The sequence below is a fragment of the Strigops habroptila genome, chromosome 14, assembly GCF_004027225.2.
Source record: "Strigops habroptila isolate Jane chromosome 14, bStrHab1.2.pri, whole genome shotgun sequence".
NCBI classification, from domain to species: domain Eukaryota; kingdom Metazoa; phylum Chordata; class Aves; order Psittaciformes; family Psittacidae; genus Strigops; species Strigops habroptila.
The window spans coordinates 7,805,623-7,820,611 of NC_044290.2; the positions used below are offsets into that span (position 1 = coordinate 7,805,623).

The 14,989-nt window shown below is 36.6% G+C and overlaps 1 protein-coding gene across 7 annotated transcripts in view; it reads left to right on the forward strand.

Moving 5' to 3' along the window:
* The window catches only part of STXBP4 (syntaxin binding protein 4), a 70,436-nt gene that overhangs the window by 37,026 nt on the left and 18,421 nt on the right, over window positions 1–14,989 (forward strand). The window lies entirely within an intron of this gene.

Consider the following 14,989-nt stretch of genomic DNA (forward strand, 5'->3'; position numbering starts at 1 on the left):
GTTGAATGACAGCTATGTGAAGTCAGTTTGGCAATTCTTCAAGTGAGGATTCTGTTAAAAAAACCCAACCAAACCAAACTTGTTTTCCAGTGCTTACTACTACAGGATCCTCCAGATCCAGAAATGCAAATAAGAAAGTAATAAAGAGAATAATAATCAAGCTCATCTCTTGAAAGGTTCATCCTTCATCTTCTTGAAAGGCTGTAAGCGGTTTTTAGAAACAAAGTCCCGAGAGGCCTTTCTGCTTTGTAGAATATGAGCATCTCCTGAAGACATAAAATTACTTTCATCATACAAAGGGTAATAATGCCTCAGTGAAAGAACTGTAGCATTTAAAAGTAGTTGCTGGCTGCACTTAGTAGACCATATGGTGCAAATCATGCTAAAAAGAATTGAGAAAGCATTTTCTTCTTTCCTATTACAAAATTAGAAAAGAAATATACTTGGTACTGGTAATGGCCAAAATCTGATTAACCCTGGAACATACTTATCTCTTCATAAAATAGCAGGCAATCGGCATTTTGAAATGTGCACTAGCATAATGCAGCTTTCAAGTATTTTGACTGCTAATTTCCTCACTCTGCCTCTGAAATTTCTGTCCAAGATACAATCTTGCTCTTGTTGATATAATCCCAGTCATCAGTATCCATTAAGTGCTATGAAGCCTGTTTCTCTGCTCAGCAGGAACTCAAGCAGTGCATCTTGAACTACTTTTTTCCCCATATGTTCCTTTAATCTGTTGCCAGCCTGGGATCTGACACATGGCAATCGTGCTGAAGTTCTCTGAAATGGTCTCCAAATCAATACAGCTTCCAAAATTCCTGCTTACCTTACTGATACTGATCTTGCTAGTCACAGTAGCTAGTCACTATACATTTGATTATGAAGATCCTACAGGCAGAAGGTTAGTTGTCCAGTCTTTGTATTAATTTTCCTTGTATACTGACTATCTATAAAAAGAATGCAATGGAAACTGCTGGTGGTCAGTGTCCATTAGTGCTTGTTCTCTTGATAGTTAAGTTGCTTTTGATCTTTGTACCACAGACAAAGTCTTAAGTCCCAGACAATAAAGGCTGAAATATGCAATCTATCAATTTCGTCGGTTTAGTCTTTTAAACTATATTATGGTCAATTGCCAAAACCATTTCATATTTAGCAAAATGTTACTTGTCCCTGCCCATTCTTTTGACAGTGTAGGTGGAACAGGTTAACAAGGTAGAGTAGCAAATCTTCACAAAGACCAGTTTTGCTATTTTGAGAACAGCTAATATCGTTAAATGTTCATCTTTCTTTTATTTATTTGTTGTTTGTTTATTACAACAGAATTAATGCCATATAGACTCTTAATACTTTGTTCCTGAAATTAAAGATACAACAGTGCTATATTTTGTACAGATAATTGGCTGTAGTTCAGCATGAGAGTTCTGAAGTGGTTGACATGTTAGTGTGAGCTGTCCCGCCCCGCTTTTTGATGTATGTCTGTGCATCAAAATCCAGATGTAATTGTAGCATGGGTAACTATACGCTGGCTAACTTGACTTCTGATAATTAGGCTAGTGATATTAAAATGCATTTGCAGAGGCTGAATAGCAAAATACAAGTCTTCTGTTGACCCCAGGAATATTGTCTGGTTGCCAGCATTTGCTGAAGCTCACGCTGCTATGTCTTTTTATACTTCTAGTGTTAGAAAGAGAAAATCATTTCCTGCGAGATGATCTTTGTGGGGACAATACTGTGTTGGGAGGATAGGATAACTTTAATGTTCTCTTAGCTAATAAACTAGAACTGTACCTTTTCTTCCTCGCTGGAGGAGCTGCTTAGGAAGGAGCAGCATCATTATAACTGAAGAGATACTCTGTCTGTGTATTCATTGTTCTGGCAAGGCCATAAATATTTCAGGGAATTACTGAAATCAGAAATAGAAGGGACCTATTAAATTATACAATGTATGTCCTGAACACATCTGTACAGCTCCTCATTCTAATAGTTTCTGACTAGCAAAAGAATTAAATCTTGAAATGAGTGCCGTATGCTTTAAAGAGGTTATGTTTGTCAGTTAAACATTTTTTGAGACATTACTTCTATTAGAAAATATTATTTGGTGAAATTAAAACTTAGTATTCCTTTGAAACTTTCAACAACATCAACAAAAAAGGTGAATTTTCCTAAAAGAGAATGTATCAACTGTTTTATCCAGTGGAAAAATTCAGTTTTGCAAGTCCCAGAAGGTTGACGATTTTTTTTCCTCAAAACAAAAATACCGAAGGGGAAGGTAATTTCATTTTTGTAGAAAGTAATAATATTAAGTCATTAAATGAACTTTTTACTGTTGAATTTTTTCTGACTTGAATTTTTAAAAGAAAAGATACATCTCAGAATCACATTAGTAATTTTGGAATATGACCCGGTCATCTATGGCTCCTACTTGCAGAATCCTGTGGAATTCTGAGCTCTGGGTACTGCTGTCTTATGCCACAGAATATTAGCACTGTATTCCTCCTGTATTCCATGTAGCATCATGGAGTTATTCCAAATGTTGTCAACTTCTCAAGAGCGATGCTCCAAAATCCATTTTTCCTTACAGAAGAGCAGGAGTTAGGTGTGCCTGTAGCACGTCTTCCTGGCGTCCACTAAGATCTGAAGGCAGCATGAGATGTAAATCTTCTTCCTTATGTGGCTGAAGTTTGTCTTGAAACCAGAATTGCTTTCTTGTTTGCTCAGTCTAATCTTGTAAAGACAACATAGGGCAAGATCAGATAGAGCAAGGCAGGGGTTTCATGCTGCTGCTGAATGCATCACTTGATTTAGTCTCTGTGGGGCAGTGGTTTTCTGGTTTCCAGCTCTGCTGAAAGGAAAACTTCCTAGGAACTGGGATCGGTTGTCATCTACTTCAACACATGCTCCATCTGGATTGTAGGTCCCTGCTGTCGACCATGCACTGTGAGCGAGTGACACTATGCAGGAACAGCGGCTAATTCACAAACTGATGGTTTGTCAAAAAATAACACTTAAGATTGCCAGAAATGTTAATATTATTTTTTATTAAATTGCAGAGTTACCCGCATTTCTTTACTGATCTGAAAACGTTGCTAGTGCAGCACAGGAATATAGTTTGGGAATTGAACTAAAACTTAGTAATTTTCCTTTTATTCTATCTTCAATGATGTAAACTGAGGATAACCCTTGACTTAATTTTAATTGTTCCAGTACATAACATCAAATACACGAGATGAGATCCCTTTTGCCCTGTCATATATTTTTTTGCCTCATTCTGCAAATGAGAATATTATATTACAAAATCGATAGCTTATCAGCAGCTCTTTAGATACCCTGCAAATCCGATCACAGTAAGAAACTCAAAGGTGAACAACTTATGTACTTTGAGAAAAATTAAAATCCAAAGTTGCATAACAGGGAAAATGGTTTCTATAATCGCCAGGGAAAAAAAATCCAAGCACATTTAATGCAATTTTACAAGGTCACAGACAAGAATTTAAAAGCTTATTCTACATAACTGTTTACTTGCAGCAAGACTTTGAATTTTCTGCAAATCGTTCAAATCTCCAATTTTTCCTGCATGGTAAATAAGAATGATGGGTTGTAATTTTGACACTGTTCATAGAACTGTAATTCCAAAAGGAAAATCTGTTCAAGAAGTTGAAAATGTTTCATTGCAATGGAAGGGAAGAGTTCTACTTTGGAAATGTAGTAGTACATAATATTTAAAATATTTCCAATATAAATGAAATTAAAATGAGTGTGCATGGAAATTGAGTTAAAAATGGAGCACTGGACCTGTGGGAAGTCCATTTTTCAGTCTATAAATCCAATAGGATCTGCTTTATTTACATCATTTGTAAGCCTTGATTAGAATTATTATCCCCATTTTAAGAAGGCATTTGAGCCATGAAGCAGTGAACTTGCTCATTCATAAGAAAAGAAAAAGAAAAGCAAGGATTTAACTGAAGTCTCCTGAATTTAATAATTTTTTTCTCACTAGGTGTCATATTGATAGGAAATCCCAAAAGCAGCTTTTTTTTCTTCCCAGATAGTATCCTACTATTACTAGAATCTATTACAATATAGATAATCTTCTTCTGCATTCTTAGATAACTGTCCAGTTTGTTAATGACTTACAAAATACTTTTGTTTCTGGTTCATCGTTACTGTATGTGGTATTTATGCAGTGCATTTTCATTGAACAAACATGTCAGTTGATGCCTTAACTGTGGAAGAGTGTTAAGTAGCACCTTTACACTATCTTAACCTCTTGAAGTCTGCATTAGAAAAGGAGAGTGACTAGTGGGGAGGGGTAGACTTGAGAATAGGGACAGCCGTAGGACATAGGCTCCATTCTACTGGGCTTGGTTTCTTGCCTTTTTAGTTTGAATTGCGATATTTTGGTACTCTGTATTTATTGCTATATTTTATTGCTGAGTACTTGATCTGAATTAATTTTTTAATGCCTGGTTATCCATGTATTTCATAGTAATTCAGAATTACAGCTGTGGTTTCCAAGCTGTAGTTCGTCAACAGCCACTGAACCACAAAACTCTTACAACTGATTTACAGCTTGTCTACAGAACCTTAACATTTTTACGTTCTTTTCAATTACAAGGTTCTAAATGATAATCTCTGAGAATTTTTGAGGGTGGGTAGTGATCCCAAACACGACTCAAACAAATGTGAGATCACTTAGCTAGAGTGTCATCACTGCTGAAAATAGCAATATTTAAGAGCATACCTGTACTTAAAAGCAGTGCCTATAATCTTAGCTAAATAAGTAAGGCCAGTGAAGCCAAATCAAAGTTTAATAGTTTGTTAGCAAGGTAGTAGACAGCAAAAAAGCCTTTCACAGTTTCACTTTTGGCTGTGTTTTTGTTGTTGGTTTGGTTTTAGTATTACTAGGGTTTAAGTTCAGGCACTGACAAGCCTAAAAAAACCCTGTACTATAAAGCCTGTTTCTTTGGTGGGGTTTGGTTTGGTTTTACAATAAATATTTAGAGACAAGCAGAGAGTTTTTTGGAATGCAATATAATTAAAATATATTACTCCTGTGAACACAAGACATAAAAATGCCTTGCAAATGGGAAGCAGCAGAAATGTCTGTGTGTGATGTAAATTATACAAAAGTTTAGAAAACTAGAACTTAGATAGTACTTTGTTACCAAGGAATCGGAAAAGATTTGGCCAGAAAGGACCTCCAGCAATTAGGTAGTTCACCCACCAGTAACATGAATTATACCTACATTAATCCAAACAGGTATTTGTCTGGCATATTCCACAGCTTCTGTAGGCTAACTATTCCCATCCCTAATTATCTTTGCCATTAGAAAGCTTTTCCTTCGGCATAAATCCTCCTTATTGCAGCTTAAGCACATTACTACTTGTCTTCATCCCTATAGTTATTGAAAACACCCTACTACTTTCCTCTTTGTGGCAGCTTTTAACATATTTGAAGACCATATCGTGTCTCCACTCTGTTTTCTGTTCCCCAAAATAAACTGATACCAGTTTGCTCATTTTTTTTTTTCCTTACACAGCATGTCTTCTAGCCATTTCATCACCCTTGTGTTTCACTGAATTCTCTCCATTATATTGAGTTCTGTACTTGAGACCTGCCTGTTGGAAACAAAAATGGAATGATAAGTTTGTTTGCTTTAATATGTAGCACACCAGCTTTTACATCCTCAAATGGTTTTCCCTTTCCCTTATAGCTTCGTGTTACTGATTCATATGAAGTTTGGGCTTTCCTGGACTTCCAGACCCTTTTCTGCTGAACCAAGGGTTAGCTAGACATACCCCACTTGCTTTTGTGCAGCTGATTATTTGCACCTAGGGTAGTACTTCGCTTTTGTCTTTATAGACTTTATAGAATTACACCCTATTTATTTCAAACATCTGATCCAGTTAGGCTCTTACAAAATTCTAATCCTGGTTTCCAGTGACATTCCAAGAAATGTCCATTTACAAATGGGTTTTAAATCCCGAATTATCGCTGACCTGTCCTTATTTGGGCTAAAAGCACATTTTGTTGCATGTGAGAAAGGAATGACATTGTTTTCATGTAACTGGTCTTACTTGTGGGTATTGTTACAGGACGTAGAAATTAGACCCCACTTGTTTAATTTGATGTATGAGGATCAGAACATTACAGTAACTGTGTACAACCAGAGAAGCTAGATGAAAGGTGACACTAATAAGGACAGAATATATCCTGATCAAAGGAAGAATTACCAATTATGAACAAGTTGCTAGCCAGTTTATTGGTGATTGAACATGTGTGTGATTCCCAATGTTTCACAGCAAGGAAAAAGACAATTCAATGTCTACAGCTTGTATATAAGACAGTTCTTTAATGTGACCTAGATTTCAGAACCCTGTTGTTGCTGGTAGAAAAGCAGTTTATTCTCTCTCTGTTCACTTACCTTTAATGAGAAAAGATGAGTCAGCTTTTGAATAGGCACTGTCTGTACTGACTTTCAAATCAAAACATTTTAATAATGAAAACCAAGTAAGTGATATTATTATACCTTAAAATGCAGATGAGCTAGCAAGATTAGCTCATTAGGTTAATTTCCAGCATCTCTGAAGGAAGACTTCATTAAAAAGCAGACCTTTAAAAGTCTATGGACTCGTTTAGTTCATACTGTGACCCCACTATGAAAAATTTAATTGACTTTGTGTCTCTTCCCATAGAAGTTGTGCTTGGTTTTGGTAACTATGGAGACTGAAGTCAAAACTCTCCAGAAATTTTACTGGATGGTAAATACTTCCTAAATATTCCATCACCTAATTTCTATTGACATAATACTTAGAATTTTGGGATTTTAATCCTTCATTACAGTATGATGTTTTGATATGAGGGGAGAGGAAAAAAACTTCCACATTTTGTAGCATGGAGATTGCTCACAGTCAGAGAAAATACACAGGTGATACGGGAATTGAACTGTGAGGTCTCAATCCCAGCTCAGCATCTCAGTCTCAACACTGACACCCCTCTTTTGCCTTTTGGTCTTACCAAAGAGCAGTTCAGACGTAGTCAGCTGGTTATCAGAAAGGTGGGTAACCCCATGTCTCTCTGTGAGTATGGTGTTCTTCTGCACACCAGCCCAGAAGAACTGTCTCATTATTTCAGGTACCGACAATTAAAGCAACTACGACAGCATGGAGCTGAACCACAGGAGTTGTGCGTACTTTTGTGCAGTTAACGCTGAGTTAATTTTCTGTGGTTTCACAACTATGAGCATCCTGAGAGAGCTGGATTAAAGCTGTCAGGGAGAGGGGAATGATCAGACCTTTGTTTCGAGTGTCAATGTATGCTAAAGGTATTGGGGCTCCTCTTGTATCAGAGGGTTGGTATGCTTTTCTGTCAGTTCCTTCAGTTGTCACATTTTTTCACTTCTTTTCAGTGGGTAGGAGTGAGAAGCTGAGGGCTAGCAGAGTTACTTGGATATGGTGCGCAGTGTGATAACAGGAATGGAAAGAAGTACAGAGAAAGTCAATTGCCAAGAATGATATAGGAAGCTTCTTAAAAGTATATTTTCAGGAGAATTTGCAAGAGGAAAACATAATTGCTTGGTGCTTATGAAGGAGACCTAAATAAGGTAGAAAATGTGCGTAAGTCTCATACTAGATCTGTTCTATCCTACCATAAGCATCTTTAAAGGCAATCTTTAACCGGGAGTTCAGAATGGAGATTTTGCTTTGCATTAGTGATTGCTGTGGATATTACGTTTGATTTCTTTACAGTTAAGGTAAATGAATTATGCTAATTTAGGCACATGGTGGATTTTTTTTCCCCTTCAGTTTTCTATCAGAAAGGAAAGGTATCTATCCTAGTGTCTAAGAACTTTTGACATTAATTTTAAAATATGCTGGCTTTAAAGTCATATCTTCCTGTAAATAAATCCCTTGTTTTACCTATGTGTAGCTACAGTGTTTTCTGTAACAGGTTAAAAGGATATCTTTTAATGTAATTTTCACAATTCTTGTTTTGAAAGGAAAAAGTATTACTTTGGTCTGTTCTTAGTGTGAAATGAGCTCAGCAGAGTAGTCCTCTGTCTCTCAATTGTAGGTGGTTCATGCCAGCCCCCTGCACAGTTTGATTTCATCATCAGTGCAAAAAAGTAAGATATTACTTAGCAAGAAAGGTATATCATGTAATACTACTGCTTTTTAAATATCAGACAATTTCTGCTCAATTCTAATTTTAGTCATTTTAATTTGTTACCAGTGAATGCTTTTAGAAAGCTTATATTTAACAATCACATGCGTCAGTGAGCAATGTGAGATGACAGTGACGGACGTGGGTGGATAGCACAATAGATAGTGACAAGAGAAGTTGATCCAGTAAGGAAGGGAGGAGATGGATGAATTCCGGAGCAGGGCGATCAGGGCGATCAGGGCAGCAAGAGAGTAGGGCAACTGAGGAAAAAAGAAATGGTTTAGAGCTGGGCCATACAGTGAACTATTCCAGGTTATTCCTAATTACCTAGTCCTGGTGGTGAATGCCCTGTGTGGAGAGGCTTGTATTTCTGGAATAAGAATGTGTTATTTCAGACTGTCTTTAATCTGCTGAAAGTGGATTGTACCAACAATCAGAACAGGAATGTTCTCAAGAGGTACTTCTATGAATTTAACTTTTTTTTTAGCCATTTGTGTCTAGTTCCCCAGTTGTGGATCATTTCTCTAATTTTATAATAAATGTTTCCTGTCTGAAACTCTTCTCTGCCTTCATTATCCCTCACCTTTGAGGGCTTATATTGTCCTGACCTAATGACTAAACAAAGATATTGCATTCATGACTAAAATAGCTGTAATGTTGAAGGACGTACTGCTTAATGGTATCTCAGGCCTCCCAAGAATAAATTGTGAACTTCTGACTATCAGATGTGTGGTATGTGAAAAGGCATTGTAAGCCAAACGCGATACATCTTGATCACATTGTAAGTATCATGAGATAATAAGCTTGGTTATTTCAATGTAAGTTGCTAAATAATTCTTTTTCTCAAAAAGGTGATTACATTATAAAAATAATACTCATTAGTAGTACTTTGAATTCCTTTCATGTCAGCATTTCAATTTCAGTCTTTTTTCAGCTTTTTGTATGCTAAAAAAAGTTCCTGGTTTCACATCAGTAGCTGGTGTAGATGCTCAGATTCTAGCCTGTGACAGCAGGTAATGGATGAATCTTCTAGTTTATCTCTCTCTGGACTAAAAGGAGGACTTTACCTTAAAAGAACAGCTTCTATTTGGTGAAGCAGCCAGCTCAGTACTTAATTTGCTGTACTCTTTCCATTCCCTTCAGAAGTTGGGATGTTTTATGATAATGTTATTGTAAAGTATGTCCTGCAAGCTCCGGTGACTTCTGCCATTTCTGCACAATTGGTTGTTTACATGTTTGATTGCCATCAACTAAGCAAAAGAAAGTGTTGGGCTTGTTTTCTACGTTCACTGCTAACCTCCTGCATGGATAAAAATGAGTATCCACTAGACCTTTTGCTTCTTGTTTTAATAACAGTCCAAATTGCTTGGACCTCACAGTACCTAAAACTTGATTTGAAAAGAGAATATTAGTCTTCACCTGAAAAATATGTAGTTTAGGGGTTTTTTTTCTGTTGTATTTCCAATATTCAGCTTCTGAAAAGGTATATTTTTATAGTAATGTTTCAGGAAGATAGTATTTTATCCTTCTTGAGGGCACATATCAGCAATCTCATTGCTCAGATGGCTGTAGCTCTCATTTCTGAAGAATTCAAGTGCACATGATGGGCAGAGTTTGTTCTAAATTTGGATTTCCTTATTGTTTAGGTAGGAGAGCAATATGTCTGCAGCAATGTCTGATCATATGTACTGATTGAGGTCATTCTTACTTCCTTCAGTCAGTCAGCTGGTCATTGTTCATATATTACAATTTCTGTTGTATTCATAGTGTTTCTAAGTAACTGTACCAAGTTATTCACAGACAAGTGTTAGAATAGAAAAAAACCATTTATAACAATGTGTAATTTCAAAATTACAATTAAGTTCTTGAAGTTGATCATATACTCCTTCAGCACACAAAGCAAATGATTTTATAACTCATTCTGAATTGTAACTTGATAGGATGTAATTGTTTTAATAAGAGATTAATGAGTTTGCCAGCATACATGTGTCAGTATCTTATGATTAATAAGAGATGGGAAAACACAAGGTCACCATGCCCTGGATATCCAAAGAAAAATACTTTTCCTGAAGCGTGGTTTCTAGGATCAAGACTGAAGGGAGACAAACCAATCTGCCAACCATATTCTGAATTAACACAGATTTCAGTTGCTAGTATTTCCCAGATGTCTTCACTTGAAAACTACTTACTCCATCTTCGCTTTATTGAATTACCAACAACAAAAGAAAAAGAACAATTTCTTTATAATAGAATTTGATATATGAAAGAGAGGAATGGCCCCTTAGCAGACTATTATTCATAAAATGAAACACATTTGTTTGTGGGAAGAGCACTTGAAATGATCTGAAGAATAAAGTGGCACACAAACAAATACCAGAGAGCATACTCACTTCTGAAAGCTGTTTTTCCGAACCTGAGTTTTTATATTCAGTTCACAAATAAGTAGTAAAACACAGTATGTATTATTGACAGCCTCAAAAAATAAAGGGCCCTTTTATGCCTGCACCTCATTGAACACACTTGATAAACAAGGCTGGATGTTTCTGCACAAATTCTTGCTTTAGCTGTGTCAAATTGCCTGACTCACAGGAGTTCCTCTGCTGGTCTCACATAGTGTGATGCCTCTAGTCTCCTATCTGGGATATTCCCATATTCCTGTAGCACTCCAGAGCCCAAGAGCAGTTAATGCAGAGCCAGCAAGTCAGGCTTTCCTTCCTCTTTGCATTGCCTAGATAGCTCAGACAGAAAAGCCAAAGGCATTTGCGATCTCAACTAACAAATTTTACATCATTATTGAGGCCACGTGAGGAAGGTTTAAGTGTTGGTAAGAGCTGGAATTGGTGGATATTGAAAAGAGATCAGAATTCAAAACCTCATTTATCAAGTGACAGAGAAAGCCATTTATAATGTCCTTTAGCAAATCTTGTATATCAGAAATTCTTTCATGAGGTAATTTTTATTTCTTAAAAAAAAGTCATCATTTTTGAGAACCTAAAATATAAATAAATTATAAGGAGGTGAATAAAAGGTAGTTCTGAGCTAGCTCGTGCTCTCTTACTTTATATACGTACTGTAAAAGAGAAGTCAAGCTAGGTAAAAGGATACATAAGAAAAGACATTCTTATTTCAGTTGTCGGTCAAAGAATGTGTTCATTGCGAAACAGAATACTTATACTATGTGGCTTTTCAATTCCAGATAGATATTACAACCCTTAAGCACAATACTTCATATTAATTCCAGATGAGGTGGTTTAATGATACAGACATAAGATTGTTTAGCCTTAACAGGAGCCAGTTGTAGCCAGACATCCTTTTTATGGTGGATGACAAAGCTGTGAATACTGCTGGAAATAAGTTTATGCTTCACAAAAGAGTTTTTGGGTGAGATTATCCCTCTGGTAGGCAGCTATCCCTAAGCACTCTTTTCAAACTCATCAGTACTGTTTGTGTGACTGCTTATAATGGAAGCAAGGTTTTAGTCTGGCCTTAAGGTCAAAATAAAGCACTGGACACGCTTATCTTGAAGCATTTAAATAGTCTCACTTTGGCCAAATCTGGATAGAATTCTAGTGAACAGCAAATTTTTGAACAGTTGTTGCTATAGACTCTAAATCTCATTTCCTTTGAGTAATTTTGTCAGAAAATAAGAAAAATAAACCATATTTGGACAGCACTATTTAGATGTTAGGGAAATAATTGTCAGGTTTGAGTCAACTGAATATTCACGCTATAGTATCTGCTTTTATTAGTTTCATCTGCTGATCTCCACATTTCATTTGCTTTAATATTTTTTAATTAACATATTGGGAAAAAAACCCACCCAACTACATTACTGCACAGTTTCTAGGTTTGATAACTGTCCAGTAAAACAAGGCTTTTTCCTTATATCTGTATTTTCCCCCTTCTTCCTTTAGGGACATACTTTGATCATGCTACGTGCAGCTTTTATTGAGGAAGTGTGTATACTGGAAACAGTAGACAAAATCTTCAATGTCTGTTGCTTCACAGAAGTTTATAACTTGGGCTGATGCTGATCTTTCTGCTTACTGCAAGCAACCAAGTATCAATGCTGATGCATTTTCTGTCCTTTTAACCCCAGGAAGTGATAAAGATCGATGAGATCCACACTTTTATCAAGTGTCAGGAAAATTCTGCTTGCCCTAGGGTTTCATTTCCTTTCAGCTCTATATAATGTTAACTTTACAATCGTGTTATCACAGCAGGCATCTTGCAGCCGAGGAGGCAGGCAGGCACCAGGGGTTCTGCCTTGCTGCTCGGTGACCAGCTCACAGTTCTGGTATACATATGACAGCAAGTGGTTTCTTGTTTTAATTTTTCACATAGAATTATAGAAATCTCTTTTGCATTAACCCTAATTAAATGCGTATACTTAGAGCAAAATAATGGTAGGTTACAATGTGTTTTGGCTAACACACTCTCTCAGGAGACTCTTTATTCTGTTTGGGCAAAGGATGCTTTGGACTGTATCCATTTCTTTTGCAGGCGTAATTACTTTTGCAGTTTTACCTTTTCTTTACCTTGCAAAAGATAAATAATCGCAAATATTTGAATAGCAAGAAGTCCTGTATTTTCTGCTGAAATTACTTTCAAATGTTGTAAATCTGTAATTTTTTTAAGAGGATATATGCAGACAACTGCAGCCAAGATATATTATTCATGAAGTTTCATCAAAGACTGCAGCAATTCACAGAAGAAATTATAAATATGCAGGGAACCTAAGACTGCCAGGGTTTATATAGGCTAAATCTTGTATCTTTCAGACTGTTTCTGATGGTTTAAGCTCCTGTACCTCCCATTTACTCCAGGTGAGAGCTTAGCAGTCTTTCAAAGCAAGTCCTAGGACAGGCAACAAATCTGACCCTGGAGGGTGTGAAAAAATAGAGCACTAGGAAGTAGATCAACTTATGAATGATTCATGGAGAAAGTGAGCTTGAAGGAAGTGAAGATGATGTCTGGGGAAACACGATGCAAAACATAAGAGCCTTCTGGCTACCATGGGAAATACCAAGAGATAGAAGTACAAATCTAACCATGAAGGAAATGAGTAAAGGGAAGAGCAGTGAAAAACTAGTGGAGAAAAAGTAAAAACGTGGAAAAGAAAGGCATTAAAAAAACCTGCAGATGTAGGTGGAACTTTGACGCATATAAAGAGTGGATAGGATATACAATCTAATGCATATATAGTCAAAAAGGCAAATAAAACTGTGGAGATATCTCTGGAGTTTAATTTATAGGTGACAAATGTATTCAGTGTTTTTGAAAAGCACAGTCTTTTGTGTTAAGAAAAGAATGCAGAGCATCAGTTTTCATTGCTACCTACGTACCATTCTTCATTTAGAAATAAGAAAAAAAAACATAACTTTAATCAACTCTCTAGTGAAAAAAGGTTTATAATCACTGATGAATGAAACAGGTGATAGAGGGGATCTGTGTGAGCACAGAGCAGATGCTGAGGTTCTATTAATAATTTAGAAAAGATGTTCTTATTTATTTTCGATATGCACGTTGCATGCAGGAATGAGGAGAGGCCTGGGCAGATGGAAGCAATTGAAGGATGAACCTTATTGGCATTTAAATGATTAGAACATATCCATGTTGAAGAAAGGTCCCATATTTCATGGGAGAGGAAGGAAGAACTTGTGATCATGTCTAGCATATTTGTAACTTGAAACATCTTTTCTTCCTTCCTTCATCGTGGAGCCAGAGCCTGAAAACTGTTATACAGCAACTACCTTGTATTTAAAGGGAAGTAGCTGTGGATTATTCTCTCTGAAAGGTAGTAGGTGGCATGTTTTGAGGAACAGATTGTATAGCTCTGTTCTAAACTGAAAATGGGAAGAAGCCTGAGAAAAGTGACTAATATGGGGTAAAAATGAGAGAAGTAATCCAGTGAGCTTTTTGCATTTTAAGCTGTACTGAACAGTAATGGTGCTGTTCTGCAATTACCAGTTCTCAAGTTCCCTTCCTGACTTCTGGAGTTTTGGCTGACTGACTTGTTGCTCTTCACTTGGTGCCTACAGGTATAGTTACTTCTCAGATGGTTTATACCTGCTTCACTGTGCCAGGTTGTGATTCAGTAGCTGTAAATGACTCCGTTTATCTTTGAGAACTGAAGTTAGCCCTTTCCAGATTAAGAAGGACGGACCATCTTAATCTGAGACAAAGGTGTGACGATGGGAGAGAAGAAAATGAGCCTTTTGAGAAAGAAGTTCCAAAATAAATGTGTGTGCTTAGGGCATTCCTTGGTATGAAGCAGCTTTCAAAGATCATATGGTGCGTGCAGACCAGCACATTTTCCAAATAAGAGTTTTAAATCTAAAGCAGGCTCACAGATGGTTCTAATGAGCTGGTCTTTGAGATATACTGTGACTTGCACAAAAATAGTTTAACTCCTAAGACACATTTCGAGATGGCTTTCAAGCTAAAGCACTTCCAGAATAATTTTTCATGCATATTTTAATTTCATATACATATTTCTAGTATCTAAAAAAGGGAGGTTTTTCAGGACCTTTCACTTTATCTACATTACAGTATGGTATCACAAAAGCATCCATCCGGAGCATTTTTGCGCATTGACTGATGCTTCCTTCTCCAGCACTTTTCAAACCCTACAAACAGTTGGTGTTGAACAAACAGTAATTGAAAAGGTAGAGGTTTGCTATGAAAATTTAGTTTTTAAAGTGATATAGTATTGCACCCCAGTAACAGTATTATGTATCAGTCTCGTGGATGGGACTTTCAAACTAAGAACAAAGGCCAAGATTGAGTTTTTAAGATTAGCACGACTGATTACATTAGTGT